This window comes from Myodes glareolus, chromosome 7 (genome assembly GCF_982192425.1).
Source record: "Myodes glareolus chromosome 7, mMyoGla1.1, whole genome shotgun sequence".
In the NCBI taxonomy this organism is placed as follows: domain Eukaryota; kingdom Metazoa; phylum Chordata; class Mammalia; order Rodentia; family Cricetidae; genus Myodes; species Myodes glareolus.
Window position 1 is genome coordinate 29985060 of NC_142032.1, and position 14936 is coordinate 29999995.

Here is a 14936-nt window from a genome sequence, read left to right on the forward strand (position 1 = left end):
CTGCTTTCCAAAGACATTTGCTTTTGAAGAAGTTAAGAGACAGTAGAAAAATAGTCAAACAAGCCCTCTTGCCTCTTTTATTACTGAGAGAAGAAAAAAAAACCCTCAAAAAAAAACCAAATCAATGAATGATCATATATTGAGTGTCCCATACTTTTTGAGCCCCCAGGAGCATGCCAGGGAGGGAGACCAGCCCTTCAGGAGTGATGGCTTCGTCCATGCCCCTTTCTCTGGAGTCCCTTTGAGACTGCTGCTTTGGAAGCCACTAGGGAGTGGGGAGACAGCTACTTTAAGCTACTTTTTGGATGGTGTTGATTTTTTGGTTTTTTAGCCTTATTTTTATTTATATCTGTGGGTGTTTGGCTTCATGTAAATCTGTGCCCAATATGTGTGCTTTGACCATAGAGACCAGAAAAGGGCACCGAAATTCCAAAACTGGATCTGAGATGGCTGCTCCATGTGGGGACTGGGAATTGAACCCAGGTTCTCTAGAAAAGCAAACAGTGCTCTTTATCACTGACCATCTCTCCAGACCTTTTCAACTACCTTTATTCACTTTTTAAAGAGAACCTTGGGGAATAGAAACGAAGGAAAGCATGAGAAAGAGAGCCCTTTGGAGAGCAGGCACCATTGAGGAACTGGTGTGGTGGTTTGATTAAGAATGGCCCCCAAAGACTCATAGATTTGAATGCTTGGTCCCCAGAGAGTGGCTCTATTTAAGAGGACTAGGAGGTGTGGCCTTGTTGGAGGAAGTGTGTCCAAGCAGGTGGGCTTTGAGGTTTCAGTAGCCAAGGCAGGCCCAGTGTCTTTATCTTTCTGCTACTTGCATTTCTGGATTTATAACTCTCAGTCCCTTCTCCAGCACCATGTGTGTCTGAGTGCCGCCATGTTTCTTGTCATGCTGATTATGAACTAAACCTCTGAAACTGTAAGCTGGCCCCAATTAAATGCTTCCTTTTATAAGAGTTGTCATCATCATGATGTCTCCTCGCAGCAGTACAACAGTAGCTGAGACTGCTGGCTGGTACACACACTAGTGGTTTTCTGAGTATCAGCCCTGCCTCGGTCAGACTCCAGTAGAATATTGAGGTAGGTCTTGCAGGACCTATATTTTTAGAGCCAAAGAAAAATACTCAGAAAGGTATATTAGTTTACCAAAGTCACAGTGAAATTTTAGTGTGGCTCTTTGTGCTTCATAATTCACTTTTCCTAAAACTAACTTGTTTATTACTTTGCCTGGCCCCGGAGTACCACCCTTTCCACAGACCTGAAGTTTTCTCCTTTGCCTTGCATAGTCTTAACCTGTTACCACTTCAGCTGCTGAGCACAGGGCTTGTGCAGGGTGAGCGTTCTGGGGAGAGAATCCAGTGGTGGTGCCAGTCAGTCTTTGCTTAGCTTCTAGCTGGCAGGCCCCAGACTTCAAAAGGGCGGGGATTGCATGGGAATGAGAGGGTAGAGGAACCAGAGGTGTGGGCCCCCAGAGGTGGGACCCTGAGCCCTATCCAAAGGGACTCGTGACCTGCAGGCTGCTGAGGAGATGGCCAGTGAGGGAAGGGAGAGAAAGACTTCACTGGAGGCAAAGTTTGTTATTGTTGATGTGTTTGATGAAAACAATAGGGGTGGGTGGGGCTGAAGCGATGGCTCAGCCTTTGGGAGCACTTGTTCTTGTAAAGGACTCTGACTAGGTTCCTAACACAATGGGTGACTCACAACCACTTGTACCAACAGTTCTAGTGGCTTTAGCTGCATGTCATCTTCACAGCCGCCCCTCTCCCCCATACACATCGGGCTTGCACATATACTTGAGAACCACACACACAGACATAAAATAATCTTTTTTTTTTATAAGAAGGGCAGAAAATGCAGTGGGAAGGAAACTAGATGTTGGTTTTGTTCATCTCTGCAGTGAACAGTTGAATGATCAATCATTTAAGGCTGAAAATAATTAAAATTATACCCTACCACAAGCATTAGAAATAGTGAGGGGAATGATCCAAATACGTTATTACGTTTGTTTGTTTGTGTGGGCCCCGGGGATTGAACTCAGGTCATTAGGCTTTATAGTAAGGGCTTTTACCTGTGGAGCCATCTCACTGGCTCAAGTTACACAAAAATAAATAATTTTTAAAATTTAATAAACGCTTTTTGAGCCCCATGCATAGTGTCATGCAAGTTTATCTGATTTATGATGTTTACTGTCTTCCCGGAACCACACCCGGAAGGTCTCACCTACAGCGTCCTGTGCTTAATTCTTTAAAGTGGCTACTCCAGAATAGCAAAGCCTTCAGAAGGAGCCCATTGCCAAGTTCTTGAAGGGTTTTAGGCACTTTCCCCCTTCTGAATATTGAAGTTGCCTCAAATACGAGTTTGGTAGCATTCCTCTGTCACCTGACTACCCTTATCAAGCCCCACTAAAAGATTCAGTTTAATTTTATAGGATTAGCAGCTCATTTTCCCTTCATACTTGCATTTCATTAGTTAACAGCTTAATTAAATCCTGCAGCAGCAGAAACAAGTCCAACCTGTGTGAACAGGTTTGGAAGCAAATACAACTGTCTTGGTAAGCATTGCGCAACTGTGTGGGAAGGGCATGGCCAGGCTTAAGTCAGCTAATACCAGTGACAGTGAGCAGTGCCTTAGTCATCCGCGCATATTCCCGTATATACAGCAGGACGACTTAAGTCAGGCCGAGGATTAAGTAGAGGCTCAATAGTTTGAAGAGCTTGGACTGAGTGGTTTAATGCCTGCTCCTTAACCACTCAGAGGAGTTATTTATTAGAGGTATCTCAGAGACTCCAGAAATTTAACTTGACTTTATTCCTAATTGTACATTAGATTGTAGGTGTCAAGGGTACTGTCCTGGCTGCTTTTACATCAATTTGACACAGCTAGAGCCATCTAAAAGGAGGGAACTCCAACGGAGAAAATGCCTCCGTGAATTCCAGCTATAAGGCATTTTATTAATTAGTGATTGATGGGGGAGGACCTAGCCCCTTGTGGATTGTGCCATCCTTGGGCTGGTGGTCCTGGCTTTTGTAAGAAAGCAGGGTGAGGAGCATGCTCCCTGGCCTCTGCATCAGCTCTTGCCTCCAGATCCCTGTCCCGTTTGAGTTCCTGCCCCGACTTCCTTCAATGATGGAAGGGTAAGCCTAGAAAACCTTTTCCTCCCCAACTTGCTGTTGGTCCTCGTGTTTCATTGCTGAAATAGAAACCCTAAGATAGGAATTTGTACCAGCATAACAGAATTGCTGGGACAGACCTGACCATGGTTTGGGGAGGACTATGGAAGGACTTTGAGACTTTGGGCCAGAAAAACCACTGAGTTGAGAGCCCAGTGGAATATTCTCTAGGAACTTTGAGCAAAAGTCTGAGCAGTAGATGGAGGCCTGCCTTGTGATGTTTCCCAGGGAAACGAACCTCTGGGGCCGTTTGTGTGAAGAATCGGTGTTGTCTGGTCAGCTGGAGCTGATGAATCAGCTGTATAACAAGATAGCAGAACCTCAGGTAAAACCTTTGCTTTGCCAGGAAAGATACTAAGGTTCCAGTGACCCATAGCTTGGTCTCTTTGCTGATACTGGAATGAAATACCTAGGGCAGGCTCCTTAGTAACAAAAGGTTTGTTTACCTCCCAGTTTTGTGGAAACCAAGATGGGGTTGCCCCATCAGTTTGGTGCCTGCTGAGGGCCTACTGGTGAGTGCCTTCAGAAAGAAGAACCTGTGCAAACTAAAGAGTTCCCATGGCTGGACAATAAGCTACAGAGGGAGCAGTGTGGTTTCCCTTAGAAAAACTCAGTCTATGGGGAACTTATCTTTCTCCTGTTAGAATCACCTAAATCCTTTTCCAGCACAGTACCTTCTATTGAGGACCACCCTGGGTGTTTTACCCCTTAAAGTCTATGTCTCCCCCTGCCCCCATCCCAGCATCACACTAGGAACCAAGCTCCCAATGCATAAACCCTTGTGTGGTAGATTCGTACCATGAAAGTGTTTTCCTTTGGGGGCTGTGGTGAGGGTTCCAATCATAAGAATGTAGGTTTATGGCAGAGATGGCGGGTGGATAAGGTTTCCTCTCATCTCGGTGCTTGTGACCCCTAGACACTGGGATGAATGTATTATGTGTGTGCTCACTCAGGTGCCACCAGACTACTGCCACTGAGTTCTTCTTGGTAGATGACAGCTACAAGTAGTCTGTGCAGATGAATTAGAACATGGAGCTCGTGATATCCTTGATTGTTACAGGATGTGCTTTAAGAGACAGCCATAGTCACGGAACGTCAACATTTTAATTTCTTCATTAGACATTCCTATCAGATTAGTTTCTAGAAATCTGATGCTGACAAGGACAAGAATTATGTAGACTGTATCTTAAACGATGGATTAAAACAAAAGGAATAGGTAACTGTATGAAAAAGGATGGTTGTCTTCCTAATGCACATTTATTTACTTAATATAACCTCAGATTTATTTAGTTTGGTTTCCATTTCATGTCTGGTTTTAGGATTTGCACAAACCTGTTGAAAGAACACAAATCCACAGCCTTTGGGAAGACCAATAGTATGAATATCTATGACTAATTGCATCTTCAATTGGGTGTGTGTCATAAAATATAGTACAGAATGCACATGTAGTTTTAGCCTACATTTATGCCATTACATGCATTGCCATCCTAGAATCCTGAGTCTCCTAAGTAGGAATCCATTGGGCTACTTGTAACATGAATGAAGCCTGTTTGTTTATGTTTTCTGTCCCCCACCTGGTACCCCACAGCCGGCAGGCCCCAGAGAAAATCAACCACACAGATCTCTTTAAGTTATAAAGCTGATTGGCCCATTAGGTCTAGCCTCTTACTGACTAACTCTCACATCTTGATTAACCCATTTTTCTGATCTATTTTAGCCATGTGGCTCTGTACCTTTTTCAGTGGGGGCAGCTCACATCCTGCTGCTTCTGTGATCTGGGCAGGAGTGGGAGGAATCAACTTCCTCCTCCCCAGAATTCTCCTGCTCTCCTTGCATCATTTCCACTTCCTGTCTGTTTTTTCCTGCCTACACCTCCTGCCTGGCCAATCAGCATTTATTTAAAACATGATTGACAGAATACAGACAATTCTCCCACACCAGCTACTGATGGAGGGGCTGCTGATGAAGGAGCTAATATTGGAGGGACTACTGAGCTTTAAGGCTCAGGCTCTTGAGGGATCAACATTGAGTCTTTAGGTACAATCTACTGACTAGCTTTGCCTGCCTATCCCCCAGTTTGGTGGAGGGATTCCTGATGGCCAAAGCAAAATGAAAAACATCAGAAGATGCACCTTACCTTGGAGATGGGACCTGATCAGTTTTAAGCAAAACAAATTCAGAGGAGAAAGATGTCAGAAGAGACTGGAGACTTTTCTCCTTCAGTAGAATATTGGGCCATAAACAGGTTTCCTAGTATCTGTAGAGATGGGATGTCTCTCTAAACATTTGAGTAATGAGGATCTAGCTCCAGGCAGATGGATTGAGCAGTGTTCCATGTAAGATCAAAAGAGTCCTCATTTGGGGTACTGGACCTTTAGCGTTTCACTGGAAAGTCTAAGCTGTTCCACCCACTCATCCAAAGCTGCTGTTAGCTGAATCTTGATTGCCTGTGCCAACATAAAGGTACTATTTTAAAAGTTATTTTAAATCTCTCTCTCTCTCGCTCTCTCTCTCTCTCTCTCTCTCTCTCTCTCTTTGTGTGTGTGTGTTTGTGTGTGTGTGTGTACATTTATGCACAGTGCTTCTGAGTGTATCCATTTGCATGTGATGATCAGAGAACAACTAAAAGACAGTTCTCCTTTTCCTTTGTATTTTTTTGTCTTTTGTTTTTTGTTTGTTGTTTGTTTTTGTTTTTTGAGACAGAGATCTGCCTGTATCTGTCTTCTAAGTGCTAGTATTAAAGGTATCTACCACAACGACCCAGCCATTTCTCTCCTTTTATCATGTGGGTTATGGGAATCAAGCGCAAGTCCGGCTGGGTAGCAAGTACCTTCATCCTTGCCAGCCCTCCCCTACATAGTTACTGAGGTGTCAAAGGGCAGGTATCAGAGAGGGGTCCACACAGCCTCCTGAAGCCCTACTGGTTGGTCTCAGGATTCTGGGCCTTTCTCAAGCCTGTTGATCAACTGGGCGACAGGTCAGTGACTTCCTGAAATGGAATTTCTAACAATCCTACCTTCTTTCTGGCTTACTTCCTTATCTGTCACTGTGATGTTGCTCAGCTGTTTCCTGGCCGTCCTGACCTCTGGAGCGAGATCAGTCATGAGGAGTGGGGCGATGGAGGTTGGGTAAGAAAATGCTGATTGAAGATTTGGTGTGTACTTCCTTGTCAGACGGTGTGCCGCACTTGTGCCTCTCGGCTTCGTATTTTCCACATGACACAGGCATCTTGCACTTCGAGTTTGGCCTTTTCACCTTTCTTTTCTCTTTTCACTATTTCCTGGCCTGTTTTTGTTTGTTTGTTTGTTTGTTTGTTTTTTTGGTTTTTGTTTGTTTGTTTGTTTGAGGAAGTGGATGTAGGTGAGAGTTGATCTGGGCAACACTGACAGGGATGTGTGGTTGCCCTTCCAAAATCAGGACTCACTTTGCTCAAAGGTTGTTGTGTGAATTAGGTAAGTTATGGACGAGCAGCCCCATGGGTCGAATGCCCGAGGTTTGGTGGAAGGACTTTGACCTCCTGTGGCCGTAGTTTGTTTGCTTAGTGGCACTAGCATGTTGCTGGCTTGTTCTCTGCCTTCATCGTTACTTCACCTCTAGTTCCTGTGCCTCGTTTTCTTTTTAAAATTTTCTAGTACTTAATGCTCACATGTATATATTATTTTAAAACAGATGAGTATATGACAGGTAAAATTCCAATATTCCAGTTTAAAATCTTTCTTAAGGAGTCACTTAAATGCCCTTGTGGTACAGGAGGGGACCTGTAGATCACAAAAGTGTAGAAGTAACTTAATGACAATTTAAATGTAGGATAGTAAAAGAAATCAGATGTCCTTATCATTTAGTATCGTCATCAACATTCTGTGAGCCCAATTCTCTCTCCTGCTCAGCACCCTTCAGTCTGGAGAAGAAGACAATATTTCAAGGCAGATCTTAGATAACATGCCATTTCACCCTTGCGCTTTAGTCCCATGTTTGCTGTTCAGTTGTTTATTTTTTTTCTGTTGACTTTCCTTCTCTTTGATTCTTAAATGACACCTGGACTATACCCTGGTTATGTTATGGAAGTATGCCTTCTTCCTTCTTCCGTTCTTACCCGTGATTAACCCTTCAGAGACTGGTGCCCTGCGGAGACCACTCCAGATGTGGCATTCACATCTCCTCCCTTGGAGATCTTCGAGGAATTACTGCTACCTTCCCACCTTATGGAATTAGACGGGCAACAGGTACCTGTTATATGGTGCTGCTTTAGAAACAGGCTCAACTCTAAGCTATAATGACATATAATTTTTTTAAGCTCATAAAGAAATCATGACCTAAGATAATGAAACTCTAAACCAGTGATTCTCAAGCCTCCTAATGCTGTGACGGTTTAATACAGTTCCTCATGTTGTAGTGGTCCCCAATCATATCATTATTTTCGTTGCTACTTCGTAACTGTGTCTTTGCTACAGTTATAAATTGTAGTGTGAATGTCTATGCTTTCCATGGTCTTGAATGACTCCCGTGAAAGGGTGGTTTGACTCCCAAAGGGGTCTCAGCTCACAGGTTAAGAGTCACTGCTCTAAATGGATAGCATTTTGGTTCCCTAATTTCATAGAAGGAAAACTGTGTTTTGCTATTGTTTTTTCTTTCTTTCTTTCTTTTTTTTTGGTCTTTCTTTTTTCCTTTTTTTTTTTTGAGACAGGGCCCTATCATAACCTGGACTGGTATTGAATTATGTACATTATGTAGCTGACATTCACTGAGGTAATCCTACCTCAGTCTCGACTGCTGGGATTTATTTTAGAACGTATTCCACCAGAAGATTGTTCACTTTACAAACTTATCTCTTATCAATGCACTAGCCCCTAGTTCAATAATGATCCATGCAGTATTTCAGTTTTTGAAAGATTTCTCTGTAGATTTCTCATTTGGGCATCACAGTAGCGGTTCAGAACGGAAAGTGTTAAATTACCTTGTGTAAGTTAAAGTGGAGTGGGGGCTGCGGGCTGGAGGTCAGCTGCTGTTCTCTAGTTCTCCGTCCCCTGGCTAGAAACTGTTTTCTGGAATGTGCTTTGTGTTGTTTGGAAACTGGAATATTCTCTTTCTTCAGCATTTTATGCCTGTTGTATCTGATACTGGGGAAATCTGTAGCACCATTGGCAGGGTCTGGAGATGCTAAGGGAAGCCCACACTTAATGATGCCCATTCTAAGTGTGACGATAGCGTGCACAGACCCTGGTGGGACAGTTTGGTGCCGTCACCGACTCTCCCATGTTGCTGGTTTCTACTACATTCTATAACTACCCCAAAGGCTCACCATGGTTATATTTAGGACCCTCTACCTTGGTGTGCTGATTCTTGTTGTAATACGGTGGAGTTTGAGCCTCAATGTCTGAAATTTTTCCTGAGAACTGGAGACAATTTTGTTTCGAAGGGTAGTTTTGAGATTCCTTTACCCTTGAATATTTTGATGTTAATTTTGTGATTGCTTTCAAAATGAGTCATTCTAAAGCAGATTAAGAGCACTATTGAAGGAGACAACTGAAGATGCTTGTGTGCTGCCTGTCTGTTGAACTTTCAAGGCTACAACAACAATGTGCATAGCAAGGTAAAAGGCTCTAAATGTGCTTATAGCCTGCCTTTAGGGTAGCTGCAGAGAGTGGTAGGAAAGCTGTCTGTAACAGAGCAGAGAGAGGGCAACTTCTGCTTCATAAGCTTAATTTGCTAGAAACCCAGGATAAATGTCTTCACATTTGCAAGTTCTTATTATCCAGCTGTTCATCCAAAGAAACCCCTGGGGCAAGATGAGAGGTGTTATGTTGGTTCTTGACAGCCCTGTCCCACTCTTTTGGGACCTACCCCCTGATGTCAGTTTCCTGAGCAAGAGCAAGAATGTTGTTGTGGCTGGGACTTGTGCTGTAAACAGAGACCGCTCTTAAGTTTCCCAGCTGCCCAAACCCAAATAATCACATGGAAACTATATTAATTATCAGGATACTGTCTCTTAAAGAAGCCATGCAGATATTGGTGCTAATGCTGAGTCAGGAAGCCTTCTCTTAAAGAAGTCTCACCTCTGTTTGTCACCAGCAAGCGGAGCTTATCTGAAAAAACACGGCTACCAAGAAGCTCCAATTGACTCCTGTTTTTGTGAGTCTAGATGCCCTCTTTTTAATTGTATCACTGTCTGGCCCTATTAGCTAAGGCTTCTTATTAACTAACTCTTACATCTTGAAGTAACCCATTTCTGTTAATTAATCTCTGTATCACCATGAGGCTGTGGCCTACCAGTAAGGTTCCATTGTATCTTTCCTTGGCAGCTACATGGTGTCTCCCCTGAGTCTGCTTATTCTCTCTGTGTATCTCTGTTCTGATTTCCTGCCTGACTTTACTCAGCTAATGAATTTGCTGAAACAGCTTCAACCAATAAAAGCAACACACATACAGAAGGACAACCCACATCATTGTGCCAGAGGACCACTGTTCATATCATGATGGATACAGGGGAGAGAAAAGAGGGGAGACCATGGGTAATATCTACCCAAGGACCCACTCTAGTGACCTACTTCCTCCAGTTAGGCACTACTTTTGAACTTTCTGGAACCCCTCTCCCCTTCCAATGGCTATACCCTCCAATGGCTATACAAGCTAAAAATAGGCATTCAAACCTCAAGTCCATGCAGGAGGTTCCAGAGTCAAACCATTCCAACATTCCTTTATTTTTGGCTCATCTGTAAAAAAATAAAAATCACTTAAAAGTAATAGTGATACTTGATGTCATAGAATAGCACTAAATTCTAGTCATTGGCAGCTTTACATGCATGTCCTTAGTCCTCTTAACAGTCACAGATAGCTTTGTTTTATAGGACGCCGAATGAACTAGAACAAGAGAAGATAAAACATCTTTCCCATCGTTGGTGCATGAACTGCTAGAAAGGTCACTGGACCCAAGACTACTTAATTCCAGAACTTTCATCTCATCCCTGATTTTCCATAACCATATTTACAGAAATAACATGGGGTCAAGGTCAGCATCCCAAAACAGTAAAACGACAGTTGGCCAGCATGTGTTGTTTGGTATGATAACTGGGCAGGACATGTTTCACTTCTGGGTTTTCTAGCCCAAGGGCATGACCCCAGTTGAATTGGGAGAAAACTCGGGGACTGTAACATGAATGGCCGGCTTGTTGGGGTATCTGTTCCTGTCCGGTACCCCACAGCCAGCAAGTCCCAGAGAAAATCAATCACACAGAGATCTCTATAAGTTATAAACTGATTGGCCCATTAGGTCAGGCTACTTATTAGTTCTTATAACTTATATTAATCCATTATCATTACCTATATTAGCCACACGGCTCAGTACCTTTCTCAGTGTGACAGCTCACATGTTGCCTCTTCTGTGATCTGGGCAGGAATGGCAGAGGGACTTCCTCCTTCCTGGAATACTCCTGTTCTCATCGCCCCGCCTCTACTTCCTGTCTGGTTGACCTGCCTATACTTCCTGCCTGGCCAATCAGCGTTTTATTAAAATGCATGATTGACAGAATACAGATAATTCTCCCACACCAGGGAACCATCTGAGATTCTACAAAATACTGTGGTTTTCAGACCTGCTCAGGTCATCAGAGCCAAGGAAGGAAAGAGGAAGAGGAAGGTGCAAAATTAAGAAAGATTTCCAATTCACTGTTGATGGTGGGAAGGTGGACTGGGGTGGGGTAGCTTGGAGGAGCTAGTGAATTTGAGAGAGGAACACAGGTTGTGTGGCTGAGACTGTCAGAGCCAGTTGCTGGCTTTACTCGTTGTGCCGTGATTCTCTTGACACAAACCTGATGAGAGGTATACCTCAATTCCCTCTACTGCTCTTGCAACTTTAAGAACCTAATATTTATTTCGGAATGACAGAAAAAAAGTGGTGGAAACCTTTGGAGGGCAGAGGGGGTGTCATGTTACTTACTGTTGTTTTAGGGTAAGGCAACCAAAGTCTCAATTGTGAGACAGCTTAACTGAGATCCTACAAAATAGTAGTCAGCAGGAAGGGAAGAATATTCGGCAAGTATTGAGGAGAGAAAGGCCAAGTCCCAGTCTGCCCCTACTGCCATAAGATTACCATAACAACAGAAATGTCCGACCATCCTCAGGATAGGAAAGAAGTTGAAGGCCAGCTTAGTCTTCTTCTGGGACTATTAGCATCAGATCCTTTTGTGGTAGAAGGGCCAAGGGAACTGAACTCTTGGGTCTTGTTTTTATGAGGACACTAGTCCCATCTGTGTGGGCCCTATTGTGATAACATAATCACCTCCCAAAAGCCCCGCCTCTTTCCACCTCAGGATATAGATGGAAAGGGGATTTCAGTCATCAAATGAAACATTTTATTGAGCACTGTGATCAAAGGCCCTCACACGTCTAAATATAAATATGTCACAGGCATTTTCCCTGAGCCAAACCCCATGCCTAGTAAATGGTTTTTATTTTATACTGGAAAAAAAAGATGGTTCTTGTGCCTACTGAACAAAGAAAAACATAAATCTAATAACGTGTTTTGGCATGTACTCAGTATCTTGTGTGTATAAACAGAGCAATATTGAGAGAAGAGTTAATGCTGAGGCAGTCTGACAGTCTTGTGACGCTGTGCTCTTTGGAATTCAAACCAAACAGGTATACGTTTATGTAGGAAAATAAAAGCTGGTCATTAAAACTGTTGTTATTACTCAAAGAATGTTTACAAAGTCTGAGGTTTCCCTTCTGGTTGGCACCGCTACACAGCTGAATTCAGTGCCCTCGGATGAAGCCATCTTTCTGTTCTCTCAAGCAGAGTTGGGTTGAGGAATGGAGGTTGTGTGTTTGTTTTAAGAAGTTAGGCCAACAGGAAGAGTGGAAGTTTAAAAGAAAATCCCAAGTGAATTGTGAAACACTGACAGCTAGAATTGCAACAGAACTATTTTTAAACCTTGTGAAAGGAGAAATAGGTATTTGCCTTTGTTTCTCTAAGCAATTGAATGATGATTCTGTCAACTCTGTGGGTTAGACTCATAGTGAAAAACTTCAAGCATTCACTTCTTGGGCCTTCTTGTCTTCAACAGTGCAGTATAATTACCTAAAATCTTTGCTGAGATAATTCGGCAATATTATAATATGCATTAAAAATGTCCGTGTCTGTTGGGGAAAATGTTTTTATTGTGAATCTTAGTATTTTTATTAGGTATGGTTATTGATGATTTCTGAGGTTAATAACTACATTTCTAGATGTGAACCTTAAGCATGGCATAACGGCTCATATTTCCAATCCTGGAGACTCTGATGTTGAGATGGGAGGGGTGCCTCACATTGAAACCCAGCCCAGGGTTCATAGTGAGTCCCTGTCTCAAAAAACAAAACAAACAAACAACAACAAAAACACTGAACAACATGAAAGGAAAGGAGATTGACCTTTGCCTCTGGTTTGTGGGTATCCTGTGTTTCATAGAGACACGGGGTGCAGTTTGCCAGGACATTGAGTAATAGTTCGCCGTGGCACTCTATTTAATAGCATGTAATTCCTGGGGGCATTTGATAGAACTAGATGCCTCAGGAAGCCCAGAGTGACAAGCCTATGCACTTTAGTTTCATAAGGCCAGACTATTTCAGGGGTTGTTTTTGAGACGTGTAACTCAGATCTGTCCGCTAAATTTAGGTTGTCAGCTCATCGGGCCTTCCCTCTCACTTTCCGCCTATCACACAGGATGAGCACACGTGTGCAGAGTTTCTGAGAGTGGAGAAGGGAGATGATGTTGTTGAGGGAGAGCACCCAGCTATAGGATTTCTATTTTATAGCCTTTCTCAATTATAAAAGTCATGTGTTGATTATAATAAATTTTGGACTATGAAAATACGCAGAATAAAGTCAACCGGGATTCTAGCGATGTAGAGCGTAGACATAAATCCTTACTTTCTGTACATTCGAGTCTATTATATATTAACCACATAAGCAGGATCATGTCAGACATGATGGTACACGACTTGAATCCCAACGCTCTGGAGTTGAAGGTAGGAGGAGCTCTGTGTGTTCCAGGCCAGCCTGGTCTACGTAGCAAGTTCAAGGACAGTGTTACATGGTTAGACCCTGTCTTCCAAAGCCAAGCCAACAAATAAAGCATGATCGTGTCATATATTTGCTGAATATAAGCTTGATTAAAATTTGCAATATGTATCAAGGCACTTTTCCATGTCCTAATCATTTCCTAAGAACACAACTTGTACCCAAGAATACGAATTCTGCTCCTATCTCAAAATTAGACTACTTCCCAAGAACAGTTGATGCCAGTCCAAACCCACAGGTCAGAAGTCAAAAATAATTCCAGGACTTAATTCACAATGTTCTTCCTTGTAAAAGTTGCTAGTATAAAATATATGTGACTGTATATACATGATCAAACTGTGTAATTTTTCTTGTCATTTCACCTTCAGTTGCATCAGGAAGTTTTGGGAAAAGGAAAACACTTTCCTTTCCTTGAGCTTCTGGTTGGGGGTGGTGGCTGGGGTGATGGAGGGATGGGGAGCAGGGGTGATGGAGGGATGGGGAACTGAGGTGGTTAAGAGATGGGGAGCTGGGGTGATGAAGGGATGGGGGGGGAGTACCCAAAGAACTTTCTTCTTGAATGCACAACAGAGGTCTGCTAAACTACCCAGCCGACTGGGAATTTCATTTTTTCCTGAACCTCCTGTCTCTCTTCTCCACTGCCCTCTGACCCCAGACAGGGGACCTAGGGAAGGTCAAGAGTGAAGGGGGCAAGCTCCCCTCAGTAACCTACTTGTGCCACCACAGAGCCTGTGCTGGCCTATTGTGGAGGAATTATTTTCTTTCTGCTTGGCTTGTTTGCTGGTTCCTTTTTACAAAGAAAACGTTTTTCTCAAGTGGTGAAATCAAACTTTTTATCTCACTCCTCTAACCCAGTCCCAGCTTGGCTGCAGACCAAACCCCAGGGCCTTAAGCGCCTCCCACTGAGTTAAATTTCTCAGCCCCTTATTCCTGCACTTCTTAAGTGCATAATTTAGCAGTAGCTCCTTCCTCACTCCTGTAACAGAATACCTGACTGAGACAACTTAAAGAGGAAGGTGGGAACCAGGACCAGGACATAACACATAAGAACTCCCCCTCCAGTAGTTACTTCCCCTACAGCCCCCATTTCCTAAGGGCAGCCCCAGCAGGGACCAGCGGTAAACACAGAAGCCCGTGGAGGGCATGGCACATGCATAGCGTGGCAGTGGCAGTGGACCTTCACAGTGGTGATGGACACTGTCCTTTTGTAAAACTTCCATCATCTCAAACTGAAAACCGTCTACCTGTTTAGGTAATGAAGAGAAAGGGAGGGGTCCTCAATGCCAAAAGCAACTGAATCCGAAGTGAACTGAAAATCGTGACAGGAGAACCACAAAAGACTCGTCCTCCATTGTCCCTTCGTCTCTCTGCCCGCTGTTTTAGTGGTGCAGGAGAGTCTGGGCGGTTTCTCCTGTAGCAGAGAAGCCCCCAGCGTCAACCGCAGCTCTCTTGCATTCAGAACGTGTTCCCCAAAGTGGCCCTGCAGACAGTTCTTAGGCCCTCCTACATCACAGGGCTTAGTCTTAGTGTTTTGTTTATTTGTGTGTGTGCTGTGTGTCTGTGCGTGGAAGCCAGATGTCAGTGTCGAGGGTCTCTAGTGATCGCGCTCTGCTCTGTTTGAGACAGGGCCTGTGGCTGAACTTGAAGCCCATGCACGGTGCTAGGATTGTGAGCACAACCTACCACATCGGATTCAAACTCAA

The 14936-nt window shown here is 43.6% G+C and overlaps 1 protein-coding gene across 11 annotated transcripts in view; it reads left to right on the forward strand.

The window, feature by feature from the left end:
• The window catches only part of Sgms1 (sphingomyelin synthase 1), a 265051-nt gene that overhangs the window by 193745 nt on the left and 56370 nt on the right, over nt 1-14936 (forward strand). The window contains exon 1 of one of the 11 annotated variants that reach the window (XM_048438842.3): nt 6284-6307. The exons of the other annotated variants lie outside the window; for them this stretch is intronic. The gene's annotated coding sequence lies outside the window, so the exon portion shown is untranslated. Of the gene's footprint in view, nt 1-6283; nt 6308-14936 lie in introns of those variants that run through there. 11 annotated transcript variants of the gene reach the window in all.